The following is a 16,147-nucleotide window of genomic DNA, read 5'->3' on the forward strand; positions in this document are numbered from 1 at the left end:
TTTTTTTTTTTTTTTTCTTTGTGTGCTGGGATGCTAAATTAAGCTTAATTGCCCATGGAGGAATTGTATTCATCACAAGTAATCAGAAATATAGAAATGTTTTCATTGAAAAAGACCCTTAAGGTCATTGAGTCGAACCATAGTGAGTACCAATGAAAATTCTGATTGAAAAATTATGAAAACATGGGTCTGGTTTATAACTTCACTCTTTGCATGTGTCTTTGTGGAGACTGACTCCCACAAAAACAGTCACATTCCCCTTTAGACTTCATTAATGGTGCCCAAAGTGAAGGAAGTAGGTAAAAAACATTCTTATTTATGTCATTTACACAGTTTTCTTAATTCAGAATGTTCTGGTTGGAGGTCTGTGGAATTAGACTATTAAAAGAAGTGTAGTCTGCATAGGTGCAGGACTAAGTTTTGACTATATTTATGAGGCCAAATGTAGCAGTTGTAAATCAGTTTTCCTGATGTGTAAGTGAAAGTGCAAATTCTGTGCTTACTATGGCAACTGTTAAACTGCAGTTTAACAAAGATTTTTTTCATCTTTGTTGCTGCCTGATATTGACAGGAATATACTGTTTAAATGCCCTAAAAGTTGGATTTTGTGCAATAATTGTGAGGTTCACAACAGCTAGTCACAATAGTCTTACATTTTTCTGTAGGAGATAGAGTTTTTTATTTATGTAATTTTATGTAAATTTACAGTTCATCGTTGTGTTAGTTCTTGGTTGCTTGTCATTCAAACTCTGAAAACTTCTGATTTTGGTAGTGTGTGGTTGAGAAGGAAACTTTGACATCAGAATCAGTTGGCAATAGTAGTAGACTTTTATTAAAAATGTACACTAGAAATATCTCTTTCTGAACATTTTCAGTTACCCTAATTAATTCATAAATCTTATCACAAAGAGAGAGACAGAGAGCTCTAAGCTAAAACCAATCTTACTTCTTGACTGACCTGCTAGCAAAATATGTTATGCCAGACTATCTATGAAACCAGTGGGCATTAATCACTTGTCTAATTCCACCTCTCCTCTTGTTCAAAGGCTACCCAGCCCTCTGACACCACTGAGATCAAGTTCCAGCTGCATCAAAGCTTGACACCGTTCCCTTTCTAAAACACTTTCATGTCAGCCAAACAGGTAAGGCAATAAGCTATAAATTCTCATTAAAAGGCTTTGATTGCCTCTTTGTTAGGACTTTATGATTTTCTGAGACCTCAAGGGGAGCTGGTCAGAAGCTGCAGTGACTAGGACAGCAAGCTCCCTTAGTATTCGAAATGACTGTGATATAAGTGTGATCTACAAAGCATGTGCTCACTTCAAATATCTTCTGCAAGCTTCTAAAGAAGTCATACAGCCTTTAAACATATTCCTGAGGCTTGTTTGAGTTAAGGAATGTAAATCAATATAACCTGAAGTTGTCTTTATTTGCACAATGATCTAAGAGATTTCTTTCAGCAGAGAGAAAGCAATGACTTGTATTTCAAGAGACAATGGGCACATTTAATAGCACTTGGCATTTGCATACTTTTTCTATGTCTGCAGTGTGTTGGCAGCTTTTACTGTGCTGGAAAGGTCACTGGACTGGAATGAGTGGGTGATAAGGACAGAAGAGCTGACTGTGAGCATCCCACATGTTTGACAGCAGCAGATTTGGGTGCTCTTGAAAAGGCTGATATTGAGTGAAGCTTCCAGGATGTGACTTTTATGTGAAATAGTGCAGTGGTGCCTGGGAAACTGCTCCCATCTGTAATGAAAGAGAAAGGGTAAGCATTATTTTCCACAGGGGTGAAAAAGGTGGTGAAGCCTAACAGAAAAGACTGACTGTATTGTAATACAGAGTGAGAAAGAAAAGGCATATATATATATATAACTACACTTATTAGAGCTATGAAAAAAATTAAGTTAATGAGCAGTTCGTTTTCCAATCCAACCAATAACTGTACAGAAAATCTACCTATGCTATGCAATTGCTTACTGTAGGTGCCTGACAGATCTGCCACGTTTCACTTACATTTCAATTTGTTGCAGAAATGATATTTGCCTGTGAATCTTCCAGCACTGTACATGAAATAGGCTCCCCAACAAGGCAGTGCTGTGGATCCATGACTGTTCCTGTTTGTGATGAGTAAGGTAACCACTCAGGCTTGCCAGGCTGGCATTTTTTAGGCATCTAATATTTAGTTTAAATGAGTATAGCTTGGGTTCATATTGATGGAGTTCTTTTGGTCATTCTGTATCTAGATAAAATGCTTGATCTCATACTCCTTGTTTCAGTTCTTATAAACTTCATTTAATATGTGTGTTCTCATGAGCTCTTCCTCATCATTTACAAGTGTAGCATATCTGCACAGGTTCTGTGTTACTCCTTCAACATGGCAGCATGTCCTTATTTATCTAAGAATTAATGTTAAAGGGAACAAGGAAGACAGCTTTACTTGGCAAACATGTGGGATCCTTTCAGATGAAATATTCACATCAAAGCATATAGAGATTTGTTTCCATTTGTTTAGACATCAAAAGTCTCACCAGATTTAAAGTGCTTGTAAATTATCTGAGTTTAAGTTAGGAGCTTGCCAGTGCTGTCTGATTTGGGGCTAGTTTCTAAATGCTGTTATTCCCAGTCAAGAATTGAGATATCTAACAATTCTTGTTTGGAAGAAATAATGCATTGATTTTTCTATATATATAATTAGCATAAAGGCTTGTGTTTAGTTTGTTTTGTGGTTTGAGTGAAAGCAGGCATCCACTCTGGTTTTATCCAAACATATCTGCTAGTCTCTAATAAAGGCAGTAATTTGTGTGCTCCTGAGAGCACTTACAAAGAAGGTATATGATTACAGCATTCTGTGGAATGCTCAAACCTATCAAGCCTCTCTTATTTCGAGCAGATTACTCACTGTAGTCTGAAACCATGCTTAAAATGGGGTGCTTTGACTAGTAATAGGGGCAAGCAGTCACATGGAGGGGAGATGGATCTGCACTTCCACCTGGGAGTAAGAGAGGTAAGGCCAAAATAAAGGAGGATTCATTGGCAGAAATGTTTATGTAACAAAGTCACAGCACAAATAACAGCATTGATATTTTCTACTGACCTGTTAGTGTCAAAATAGTAGTGCATAATTGAATTCCAGCTTCAGATATTAATGTGCCTCACCAGTGCTTGTGTCAGTGGCTCTTGGGCACTTGCTCATACCTGCCCTTCATGTTTACTGGCAATGGGAGGATTTGTAGTTATAAACTGCCATTTCTGAAAATCCAGAAGTTGGCCCTGGACAATCTGCAAAAAGCATTTCAGATGTGCAGCTTAGTGGTTCCAGACTCTGAATTGGAAATTAAAACATAAAAAATGTAGAAGAAAGAAGTAATGCTCAGTACTGTGGTGTCATAGATCATCAGTTCAGGCAGAAAAGGAGAGTTCTTGTCTTGGATTCAGTAAAGCCAGAAATTCAAATTTATAGCATTTTGGTAAAGAGGCCTAATTGCTTTGCCCACTTGTCCCCAGATAATTCTTCTGTTGGTGACCTCAGCTTTATCCCATTTTTTAGTTTATAAGATGCCTGTTGCTTAGTGTACTGAAAAGAAGGCAAAAGAGCTTAATGAAATTTATTCCCTACTACTCTTGAATTTGCATTCACAATATAAACCATTTTTCACTGAAAACAAGGGACAATCTTCAAGATTTTCTAAAGAAACACTCAGAAGAGCAACTGTGAGAGGAAGGCTTACCTTGCCAGTGTGGATTGTAATTGGGAGGAACAGAAAACAGACTCCTAATACTCAAGTTTAGAGACCCAAGATATCACCATATTGCATTGATTTCCCTTATAACACAGGTAAATAGCTTTCACTTTGCCTTTTCCTTCTTTGGCAAGGAATTTCTTATATAGAGGAAACATTTTGGGGTTTTTATTTTAATGGGGAGAACTTAAATGTTGTTAAGTCATTCATAATGCTCTCTTGCTATTACTTTTGTTTTGCAAATATTTGTTTGCAAAACTCAGATGTTGTATTATGATGGACTTCATTAAAATATTTCCATTTCATTCTTTGAGAGCTACATTTTCCAGATTGCCACTTCCACAGCCTTTGTTCATTTCATCAATACAGTGGAGAGCTTTTTTTCTTTCCAGAGAATGTAGTAACGTAGAAAAGTAGCTTGAGAGTCAGGTGTACTTTGTAGTTGATTATGTACATCAAAATTTCTTCTAAAAATTTTAAAAAGCCCTCTTTTCTATTAAAATATGTTGATTTACATTAATTATATTCCTGTTTTTATTATCTAGATGAATTTTCCTTTATTTCAGGCCTGCCTGACATTATAACTAGCTTTATCCTTACCAAGCACTCACAAGCATTAAGATTCTTCTTGTCTTCTATTTCCTACTTATTCCACAATTTATTTTCTACAGTAGGAATGTTAATATCCGGACTTACCACAGAGAATTTGCACCATTCTTGAGTGAGAATTCTCCAGAACTACTTGCTTTAATAAGAAAAGATTAAACACTGGTGTAGTATATAACAGCCCCTTTATCTGCTAGTGAACTAAAGGATATTCTCTCTGGGTATGTTTATCACCTGCTTTTTCCTAAGCATAAATGATAAATATTTTCAAATAGTGTTGCCTTTCAGTACAACTTATATCATGTCTATCAAGTAATGTGTGTGTTCTAATGCTACCAAATTATGTATTATAAATTTATATAAAAATTTTGAAACTATATTTCCATAAATATTTAAAAAAAAACATTTTTGTCTTTGCCAGTTGTTGATTTTTCCCTGGTATCCTTAGATTTTTCTCATCAGTTTTCTGTATTTCAGAAATTCTAATTTACACTGGTATCTATTTCTCCTCTTGCCCCTTCTATCATTTTCCATCCATGGTAATTGCTGCCTCCACTCATTCACTGATTTGTAGCTTTTAAACAGCCTCTAATAAAACTTTTTCATTAAAAAATCCCAATTAACTTTAATATTCCTCCCACTAACTTTCATTAACTTTCTTGAGGCTTGATGAACTGTGTTTGTGTCTGCTTGTGTGTGAGATTACCCTACTTACCTCAATCAACATGAATGAGTTATTAACATTGCCTCCAATGCATCCTTCAACACTGGTCCAGTGATTAAGTCATCAGGAGTTATCTTTGAACTGAAATTACACTTGAGTTAAGAGATGATAGTCTGTTCTACAGAGCTGCATAATATTTTACTGTTTGGTGGCAGAGTGTCTCCTGTGTCCTTGCTGATACAATTTTATTTCTTTCCAGATATAAAAGGATGGGTTTAAGGACCAGCTTGCCCTGTTTTCAGATTTGAATCAGTAATCATTTATGTGTACTCAAGTTTCTATAGAATAGGTTTATGAGTAACTCAAAACAGTTCAGGGGAATTTTAATATAGAATACAGATATCATCCTCTCCATTTCCTCTTTCCCATCTTATTTTGTATCTCTTCTCTCCATCTTAGCTTAGCCATAATGCACAGGATTGAACAGAAAAGTGCTTAGATATTTATGATAGTTTCCTTCTGTTCTTGCCAGCTCATATTGAGATTTTATCCCTGATGTACTGGCACAGGAGTTTTTTATATTCTAGTTCTTGAGAAATTAAAGCAAAAAGGTAGAAACAGGAAGCTGAGTTCACCCACAAATTGCTCAAGGGGATGAACTGAAAATTTGTATTTTGGCACTCCCCCTTCAAAACAGAAGAGCCACGGGTTTATATCTATAAACAAAACTAAAGAGGAAACAATTCAAACAGAAGTTGATTTCTGCAAGATAAACATTTATTTCTATATGACACATGGTGTTGAAGAAGAAAAATATAAGGAATATCCCAGGTCTGTGAAGTCTCCTGGAATTCCCTTTCCAGTGTCTTTTGATGCTTTACTGCCTCTGAAAATGCCAGTGAGGGGAGTCCATCAATGTCTTCAGAAATGCAACCTCTGCTATCTACTCTGAGCCAGGTGATGGCACAAACTATACATACTGCACCTAGGTTTGTGCAGAAAAAAAGAACTTATTAAATCCTTATCTTATTTTTAGTAAATCCTTTCCAATAAGACCATTTTTCATTATTTTAACAGCTTTGAAACCAAAAGGGTCCTATAAAATTAATATTTGTAAAAATTAATGAATCATATCTTTACTTATCTCCAAAAACTATACATTCCAGCCTTTCTACCTGGATTACCTTAAATTAAATAGGGATATTTTTTTAAATGTATTTGTAAATTTGTTCTGGTTTTTGCCTTTGTTTGGTATCTGTGGCATGCATGCATTTTGATATCTAACATGGCATGCATCATTGAGTGGATGAATTAAAGGGCCTTTGCTGTGAGTTTTATTTTACTTTAATTAGAAAATTTTGTGGCAAAACCAACTTTCACAGTAGCTTGTTTTAATGAAAAAGGCTGTTTTTCTGTCAGTACTCACTGGAGATTGAATTTTCATTTGGCAGTTTTCATGACACTTTCTGTGTTCATTTCTCAATCACAGTTTGAGCCCCTGAGTTTATTGGTGAGTCACATAAAAATGAAAGTGTGGACTGAAAATTAATTTTGGAATAAAAACCTGCCAGTATTATTCGGTTGTGAATAGTTGTAAATACTGGTGCTGAGAATAGAAAAAAGCATCTAGCACACTGGACAAGCAATTAATGATGGACTCAGAGCATAGAAACACTGAAAATCTTATTAATGCAACTAATTCTTTGGGCTTGATCACAACAGCAACATATTTGCCCTGGAAACATAATGCATGTGTGTGTACAAAGAGGATGCTGATAGCTTTCATCTTCTTACTTCAAGATTATCAGTCCAACACGCCTCAGTTACAGGGAGAATTTAATTTTGGTGTGACTTGACTTTTGGCTGTATCCTATATTGAATGCACAAATAGTCATGATCTGAAACTTCAGCTGAGAAGAGATCAATGTCCTCTGCTGTCTAGAGAGAATTAAATAATCTGTCATTGCTCTACAGGGACAACTTCCTTTTAATTAAGTTGGTGTCTTCTGCACACCCCTATGTCAGACTCAGCCTTTAGAGCTGCAAGAGGAAAGGAAGAAACCAAAGCAGCTGTGGAGTCCCCAGACCTGCCAGCTCTGGAAGGGTCACTGTGACAGGGATGGATGTGGCCCTGGATGCAGGGATGTAGTTTAATTCAATCACAGGGGGTTTCTTATGGTGACACTTAAGGTCTGAGTTATAACTCATCTGGCATGGTCAGTCTGCCTAATGTAACCACCTCCATGTGAGGGACAATAAACTCCATCTTCAAGCTTCAGAAACGTGTCACTAGCAGAGTTGGTGAGGAAAAAGCCTTCTCTGGCTTGAGGGAGGGAAGGGGGTCATGACTTTCGACAGGAGATCAGTTCTGGTTGGCATCACCCTCACTGAGGACCAGTGCATCTTCTTGCACTTTTACTTTCACAAGCACCTACTGATTTCTACCTAAAATATAACTTAACAATGAGGTTTTCAGGCTGCTAAGAGGAAGGTGAAAAGAGCATTGCCCAGAATAGTCTACCTGTGAAGGCTGACTAATCTTCCCAGCCTTGAAACTAGCTTAGTACCCACATAGAAGTCCAAAAGCCTACCCTATTTTTTGTGAAGCTCCTGGGGTTTGAGGAAGAGGTTAACAATCATCTCTCTGACTTCACTGCCTCCCTTATGACAATCTGCTCAGGGTTTCTGAAGGATACAGAGCCCAGTGCATAGGTTCTTCTTAACAGAACTTTGGCTTTTTTTCTCATGTTTCAAATCCAGATCAGTTCATTTCTGGGATAACACATGGACAGCAGATGCAGAAAAGCAGTGTCTGTGGAGCCATACACACCTGCTTGCCTTTTCCATGAAAATCAGTATTGCTGCCAAAGAGAAACATTGGATCTGAGCAGGTTTGAATGTGCACTTGAGCACCAGAGGAGGCTCAAAACAAGGAAGGAGCATAAAAATAGAACAAGGATGTTCCATCTCTCTCTGCTGTAAGGAGGCACCACAAGGCTGAATCATGACAGATGCATACCAAGATCAGCATAAAATCCAACAGTCATCTCAAAATTAAAAGCTGTCTCTAGAGGAATAATAGATTTTAAGAAACCATTGTCTTTTACATGTGCATTTCAGCAGGTGGGCAGAGAAAATGGAAGCAATCACACAATCTTAACCAATATCCAAATAATGTTTGCAAAATGCCATTTGTGGTGTCCCAACACATGGTTCTCCATCAGGCATTCCCCAGAATGACAATGGAGTTTGTATGGGAAGCAGTGTGTTATTTGTTATTTATCAGACCTGCCCTGCCTGTTGGGAGCTGAGCCACCCAGAGCTTTTGGCTTTTCTCAGCCATTCTTCAGAGTCCCCTCTGCAGCAAGGAATTGTGGAGCAGCCTTACAGAGCAGGCACTCAGCAATAATTTCTCCAAATATCCCCTGCCAAGTAGTTATTTCTCTTAGTCTGGCTCTAATGTGGAGGGCATGGCCACAGGTCTGGTCTTGGCTACAGAGAGGCAGTTCATCATACTGTCTTTCAGAAGTGTAATTTACTCCTTTGGAGATCCTTTATGCCTTTTCATGGGCTCAGCTAAAACACTGTCCTCCAGATGCAAAGTACAGCATTTTGTTATTTGTTTCTCTGTGCATGAGTAACAGTTTGCTTGAAAAAATGAGAGGGAAGAGAGGAAAACAGTGGATATAATGAGGGGGGAAATCTGATAAAGTGGTAGAAATATAAAGAGAGAGTAGGTGCTACCACTTAGCTAGCTGTTCTGAAAAACAGCCTAAGGGATAGTTCAAGGCCTAAAAAATTTTCACAGCCTGGGTAAGCAGAAAAAACATGAGGTGTTATATACCTTCAGAAAACTGTCTCTTGACCTGAAACCACAAATATTTCAATGAACTTTCAATGTTATAGCTAATCTAAGACCTTAATGCTCCACTGTGGATGTGAAACAGAAAGAATAGATAAAAGTTCTTCTAGAAAAGATCAGCAGTGAGCTTTAAGGAAGAAAATACCTGAATTCCTGATATTTAAAAAATTTTCTTTTATAAAGTGAAAAGTTTTTGCTCTCCAGAGCTGATGAGTATTTTCCTCCTTTCATCTGTCACTTGCAAAGAGATATGAAACATTTATTTTCCCAGCCTTCCCAGAATTGGTAATAAATTGTCAGAGCCAACCATTCATATCTGGTGGCTTTTTAAATAAAGGATTAGCCCTTCAATATTTCATTTTTCTCCAGAATTGCTCTATAAGCTTGCTGAGAAGGAGGTAATACATAAAAGACTGTGAGGGAAAAGCTATTTGTCCAATGTCAGAGAGATATGGACAAGAAATTTAAGACATATTTTATTTTCTCTCCCTCCTGCTCTGTGTGTCTATATAGATGTATACAGGTGTGTGGGAGAACTGAAGGAGACAGACTGGCTGTCAGAACTGCCAGCTTTTGTTGAAGTTGTTATTGTGGACTTGTGCAAGCCAGCAGATTTCTGACAGAATTAAACTGTTGATAGGAATATATCTTGCTACTAGTAATATGGGCATGCTCTTAGAAAAACACCTAGGTGCTAAATAATGCACAGGGAGCTCCTTTGCAGGCTCCTCTGGGGGCAAACACAAGCCCTGTGTGGATTTATCAGAGCAATCTTTGCTCTTCTGCAGCTTTCCTCTTTCTGCAGCTTGGGCACTGTGTTGAGTTCAGCCTGAAAACACTGAAGTGAACAAAATTATGATACAAGCATGGGGAAGAGGGAAGTGTTTAGCTGGGTCAAACCATGAGGAAGAACATTTCTGTAAAACAGCATGTTGCTTCTGAAAGGTCACTGGAAAATGTGTCCTTGGGTTTCTACCTCCAGCCCAGTGTCTGTCCCAAGGCATGAGCATGGGAAGTGCATGTCATTTCTCCATGTTTTTGTGTGGAAACAGCTCTTTGGGAGCTGCTCCCCTGTTCTCATTTGAATTTTAGCTTTTATGGTCAAAGCAGAAAGGAAAGAAGCTTACCTGTGTGTTATTTACTCTATTCTCCTGTGCTGTTCTCCAGTGATGAATGGGATGCCATCAGTATATTATACAGGGCACAAGAAATGCAACGTGACTGAAAACCATTTGCATCTCTGCTAAAGTCTATATCCTGGTTCTGTAGGTTTGCAGTGATGACAAACCTCTCAGGATGTGGAAAATGCTATTTCCAGAAATTCTCTGCTCTGTGTGCAGGTCACATCAGAGAGAGCTCCTGCTTTTTAGCATCAAGGATGGAATTCCTTCTGTCACCATGAAATGCAATATTGCAGCGAAGCCATAATTTGGAGCTGTAGGGGCTAAATACAGAGATGAAGTTAGAAAAAACAAGGATTATATAAACAATTGATGCATGAGCTGCTCAGATCCTAGTGAGAGAAAATGATGGTACTTCCTTCTTCCAGATGCTGAGTAGGACTCATTTGCACACCTGCTTAATTCCACAGTGACAAGCATGGCACTGGTGTGTGCTCAGCAATGAGTCTTTTGATGGAAGTAATGACTTTTTGTGACTTAACTGTAGGGGCAACTGAAGTGTAAACTTGCATTAAAAAATGTATAATTATGGTCTGGTAAGAACTGCCAAATGCCTTCCAGTCCTGTTTGGAAACCCTAGCTCCCAGTCCCCTTCACCAAATCTTTGCATTTTCCTGGCTAGTTAATTGAACTTTAGACACCTGGAGGCATCTGAAGAAAATCCTGTCAGTGAGAGAGAGAGAGAAGATTATAATTGCAGGAGTTCACAGAACATGGGGGCCTAATATGGTTTCTATGGAGATACTGAGGTGTGCTGGGCAAAAAGAGATGTATTTCCTTACAACCCATGTAGCAAAGAGGTTATATTGCAGCATAAGCTGCAAAAGCTGCCACTCTGGTTAGTCAAATGAGACCAGAAGCTGATCACACAGAAAGGGAGAGGAAAAGTGGTAGTGAAATATTTACCATGACATGATGAAACCATCAGCAGATCCAGCCTGCTTTTTCTGGAACAAGTAACAAGGTGCTGAAAGCTTCTCAGCTCTGTGATGGGACTTTGGCTCCCAGCAGTGAAATTGCACAATCTTCCTGAAGTGCAGAGTAGGAACATGGAAAAAGGAGTTTTTTCAACCTAAGGGAAAGGGGGCTGCATTGGGTGAAATTACTGAAGTTCTGCTCACATCCACTGCTCAGAAGACATGACAGTGACTAAAGGCTGGCCAGTCATGCAGTGTATCCTAATCAGAGAAGCACAGAAGCCATTAGGTTGGAAAAGACCTTTGAGATCATGGAGTCCAGCCTGTCACAGAACACTGCCTTGCCAACTGGACCATGGCTCTGAGTGCCACATCCAGGCTTTTCTTGAACAGCTCCTGGGATGGTGATGCCAACACCTCCCTGGGCAGCCTATTCCAATTCCCAATCATTCTTTCTGTGAAGAACTTTTTCCCAATGTCCAACCCAAACCTCCCCTGGAGCAGCTTAAGGCTGTGTCCTCTTGTCCTATTTCTGGTTGCCTGAGAGAAGAGACTGACCCTCACCTGACTGCACCCTCTTTTCAGAGACTTGTAGGGAGCAATAAGGTCTCCCCTGAGCCTCCTCTTCTCCAGGCTAAACATCCCCAGCCTCCTCTGCCACTCCTCATGGGATTTGTGCTCCAGACCCTTCCTCAGCTCCATTGCCTTTTCTGGACACACTCCAGTGTCCTTCCTAACCTGGAGAGCCCAGAACTGGACACAGCACTCGAGGTGTGACCTCACCAGAGCTGAGTACAGCAGGATGACCCTGCCCTGCTCCTGCTGGCCACACTCTTGCTGGCACAGGCCAGGATGCCACTGGCCTTCTTGGCCCCCTGGGCACAGCTGGCTCCTGTTCAGCCAGTGTCCCAGGTCATTTCTCCAGGGCAGATTTCCAGCCATTCTGTCCCTGCAGCACTGCAGGGGTTGTTGTGACCCAAGGGCAGGACCCAGCCCTTGGCCTTGTTGACCCTCACACCATTGATCCAGACTGTCCAGATCCCTCTGCAGAGCCCTCCTGCCCTCCAAGAGAGCAACATTCCACCCAACCTGGTGTCATCTCTAAACTTACTGATGGTAGACTGGATCCCCACATCCAGACCATCAACAAAGATATTAAACAGGATTGGCCCAACACTGTTCCCTGGATGGCACCACTGGTGACAGGCCACCAACTGGATGCAGCTCCATTCATCAGCAATGCAAACAAGCAATAGCAAAAGCCTTCTCCTTCAGTCTTCCATCATACCTGTGTCTGCAGCAGGACCTGCACATCTGCCTTTCCTTCCTGGAGAACCAAGCATTGATGGATTTCAGACCTCTAAAAGCAGCAAGTTAGCTTTTATATCCATTCCCCTTTCCTCCTTCCAAGTCAGTATAATGCACCTAGCAGCCAAATGGTCCTGGCTCACCCCTAACACTTAGGATGCAAGAAAGGAAAATGAGAATTGGGCAGTGAGGAATGCCTCTGAGCCACAGTACCTCCTGATGCACAACTGCAAATGAAATTGCAGCAATTGAGATTGTAGCCATTGAGACAGCCCTGCAAGAAAAGAGAGGGTTACTCATACCCTTCCCTGTTTTATAGAAGGTCTTTCAAGACAGCTGCTACAATAGCAGTGTTTCTAATGTGTACAAATTATTTCAATAAGAAGTTCAACAGTGCGTATTAGAGACTTTCCAAAATCTAATGGAAAAGCCTATAAAGCCTTTCTATTAAAAAATGAACTATAAAAACAGTTGCTCTCCTATTCTTCATCATTAGGGACACTTGCAAGGTCCCAGGAGTTGTATTGCTGAGAAGAGCTTTGTTCACAAACACCTCATCTAAACTAAGTCATCTTTCTGTTGCATTTGATTGCTGTAAAGGTGATTGCAAGGTGGTGTGCTCTGGCACCAGGAGACACAGCAATAGCAGGTTTCATCTCCCTCAAATTCCTCCCTGAGCTCCAGCATTTCTGGCAGCTGCAGCTCAGGGTTTGCTCTCCAGAAAAGATGCTTGGCTATTCCTGTAAACACATCTCCTGCTGCAGCACAGGCTGTACAGTGCTGCCTCGTGAGAATAGGTATTTCAGTCAGACATTCTGCCTCCAGATCAACCAGAGAACAAAAGGTTTTGTGCAAGATAACCAGGGATGTGTATCTATTGTTTTGCTGCTATGATCTACCTGGAAATGAACACCAGTGAGTTGGTTTCCTCTGTACTCTTACAGAAATAGCAGACAATTTAGAAGATTTTAAAAAGTGAAATCTGTAACAGTTTTCATAACAATGGAGAGCTTGTGGTACTGGGAGTACAATAGTTAAATCTCTGGGTCCCATGTATTTTTTAAGTTCAAATGCAGCAAAACTTTACCAGAATTCCTCTGTTCAGTAAGAAAGAAAAAAAAAATCCCTAAATAATATTTTTGGGTTCTACCACTCAATAAGATTTGTAATGTGCACCTGTGATGCAGAATTTTGAAAGTCAAGTAACATCTCCATGATGTGTTTCCCATCAATTTAAAAGGAAGTTTGAAAAATTGGATTTATCTGAAATTAAACTTTCATCACACAATCCTGTTTAAAGGAGTTGGAAATGAAGTATCCTGAGGATAATGTTTGCTTGTCTTTGATATAGGTACATTATGCCTGTGGCTGATAGATTTCTTTATGAATACAGTCTCAGTAAAAAAAGATATTTCATAGAAATCTGGTTATTTTAAGACTTTAAAAACACCCAAAACTACACAAACAAAAACCACATATGACTGTACTATGAAAAATCTTGACAGATACAGACACATACACAAAATGAGGAGATGCCTTTTCACTTGTCCCAGAGAGAAACAAAGAACTCTGCAAACCAACTGACTTAAAACAATTTCTCTGAACTATTTTTTCCCATTTAAAAAGTGGCTCATGTGCCATTTGTTTGGTTCAGCTTTCAAGGGGATTTATGTAGTTCTTTACTTCAGACTGAAATGCAAAGATGTGAAAGGATTATGCTATTGATTTGGCTGGGAGCTCCCTCTTCCAACTGTTTTGTTGCTTTTCTCATCAACATGAGTTATCACTTTGCCGTGGAAGGTGTATTGAATTTTAAACTTACCCTGATAGGTGAAACATAGTTACTTCCAATGATTAACAGTTATTAATGCTATAAATTTCTAACACTAATGTTGCCTCTACTGCAGGATGAATTTCTCATGCACACACTGAGCTTGCATCAGATAATTTCCTGTAATTTGAAGACTGAAGGAAATATTAATAAGGCTTGGGAAAGGTGGGGGGTAGCAAATCCTTTGAACATCTGAGTAAATGGGCATGATAATTTTGTAGAAGCTTAATATTTGACTCAGTATATTTTTTAAAATAATCCTGGAAGGGAAGTATAAGAGTGATGACAAAAGCTCACAGGTCTGTTGATCTATTTCCCATACATTAAAATATTTCTGATGCATCTGGGCCCTACAGCACCTGTGGCACTTGTTTTCTTTCCTGTGCATTCACAGTCAGCAGTTTGCTGACAGCCTGGAAGCAGATGTTTTACTGTATCATGCAAGCTCACAATGCCTTTGTCAGCCCATGCTAGTTTCCTGGCACACTTGTGGATTTGCTGAAGAAAGATGAAGAAATGAAGAGCTCCCCTTGAGCAGCTGGTCCTTTTCCAGGCCACATCTCTGACAATTACCAATAGCTGATGTTTATAAAAGCACAGGATGTATAACTCTTAAATACTGGGTTTCTTTCAAAATGAATGTCACAGTCATTCTGAGGAAGTTGAGGACAGGGATGTTCATTAATGCCTGTGTTATTCAGGAGCCCAAGCAATTAAAGGGGTCATAGAGCCGAGGAGATTTCAAGGGCCAGCACACAGAGTTTGCAGCAAGCAGCTATTGCACTCATTGATCTCATTCCTCCCCTTCCCCAGGGATCCAGACTCAGCACTGTCTCTGGAGAAGCCAACCTAGCTAGCAGACTGCAGCAGCTGCCTTTAAATTCCCATGGAGGTACAAGTAAATCTCCTTCAGCAGAGGCAAAGGTGAGTTTCCTAACCCCATTCAGAGCACAGGGAGGTGGGTATGCTCTGCCCCATCCTCATCTGCTCTGCTGAATTTGGCTCCTTGATTGAGAATATGAAAAAACCCAAACCAGTGCCATAGCAAAGAGAGACATGAAAACTCCCTCCTTTCCTGCCTTGAGTTTCTCTGGAATGACACTCCTGAGAACTGAATCAAATTTGTGGCTATTGATATGCAGATGTTACAGTCTTTCACTGCATTTCCACGATGGTTTTGCACATAAATGTGCACGTTATCCCAGTGCCCCCGCTTCCGCCAGAACCAGAGCGGCTGATGTCCAAACAGAGCGGGCTGCACGAGACAAAGCCGGCAAATAAATGACGCTCATGAAACAGGCTCTTCCCTCTCCTTGTTTCTCTTTTTTTCCCCCTCTGCTACACACAAAGCTCAGGCCAAACAGGATCCCTCTGGCTGTATGTGTGGGCGGTCAATCTGGTTTTCTCGCAAGGTGCCAGCTGCTGGGTTTTCATTGAGGGATGTGAGTGCCCTCACCTGGCGGGAGCAGCGCTCGGAGCCGAGCCATCCATCCCTGAGATCCGAATCCCGGAGCTCTCTGTCCCTGAGCTCCCCATCCCTGAGCTCTCCATCCCTGAGCTCTCCATCCCTGAGCTCTGCATTCCTGAGCTCTCCATCCCTGAGCTCTGCATCCCTGAGCTCTCCATCCCTGAGCTCTGCATTCCTGAGCTCCGCATTCCTGAGCTCTCTATCCCTGAGCTCTGCATTCCTGAGCTCCCCATCCCTGAGCTCCCCATCCCTGAGCTCTCCATCCCTGAGCTCCCCATCCCTGAGCTCTCCATCCCTGAGCTCTGCATCCCTGAGCTCTGCATCCCTGGGCTCTGAATTCCTGAGCTCTGCATCCCGGAGTTCTCCATCCCTGAGCTCTGCATCCCTGAGCTCTCCATCCCTGAGCTCTGCATCCCTGAGCTCTGCATCCCTGGGCTCTGCATTCCTGAGCTCCCCATCCCGGAGCTCTCCATCCCTGAGCTCTGCATCCCGGAGCTCTCCATCCCTGAGCTCTCCATCCCTGCGCTCTCCATCCCTGAGCTCCACATCCCTGAGCTCTCCATACCT

At 40.6% G+C, this 16,147-nt stretch overlaps 1 long non-coding RNA gene across 1 annotated transcript in view; it reads left to right on the forward strand.

Annotated features, from left to right (window-relative positions):
• The window catches only part of LOC130254465 (uncharacterized), a 36,900-nt gene extending 21,888 nt beyond the window's left edge, over positions 1-15,012 (forward strand). The window contains exons 2-4 of the long non-coding RNA XR_008840746.1: positions 1,047-1,142; positions 2,034-2,135; positions 14,926-15,012. This is a non-coding gene — a long non-coding RNA (uncharacterized LOC130254465). The remainder of the gene's footprint in view (positions 1-1,046; positions 1,143-2,033; positions 2,136-14,925) is intronic.
• The last annotated feature ends 1,135 nt before the right edge of the window (positions 15,013-16,147 follow it).

This window comes from Oenanthe melanoleuca, chromosome 5, assembly GCF_029582105.1.
Source record: "Oenanthe melanoleuca isolate GR-GAL-2019-014 chromosome 5, OMel1.0, whole genome shotgun sequence".
Lineage (NCBI taxonomy): Eukaryota > Metazoa > Chordata > Aves > Passeriformes > Muscicapidae > Oenanthe > Oenanthe melanoleuca.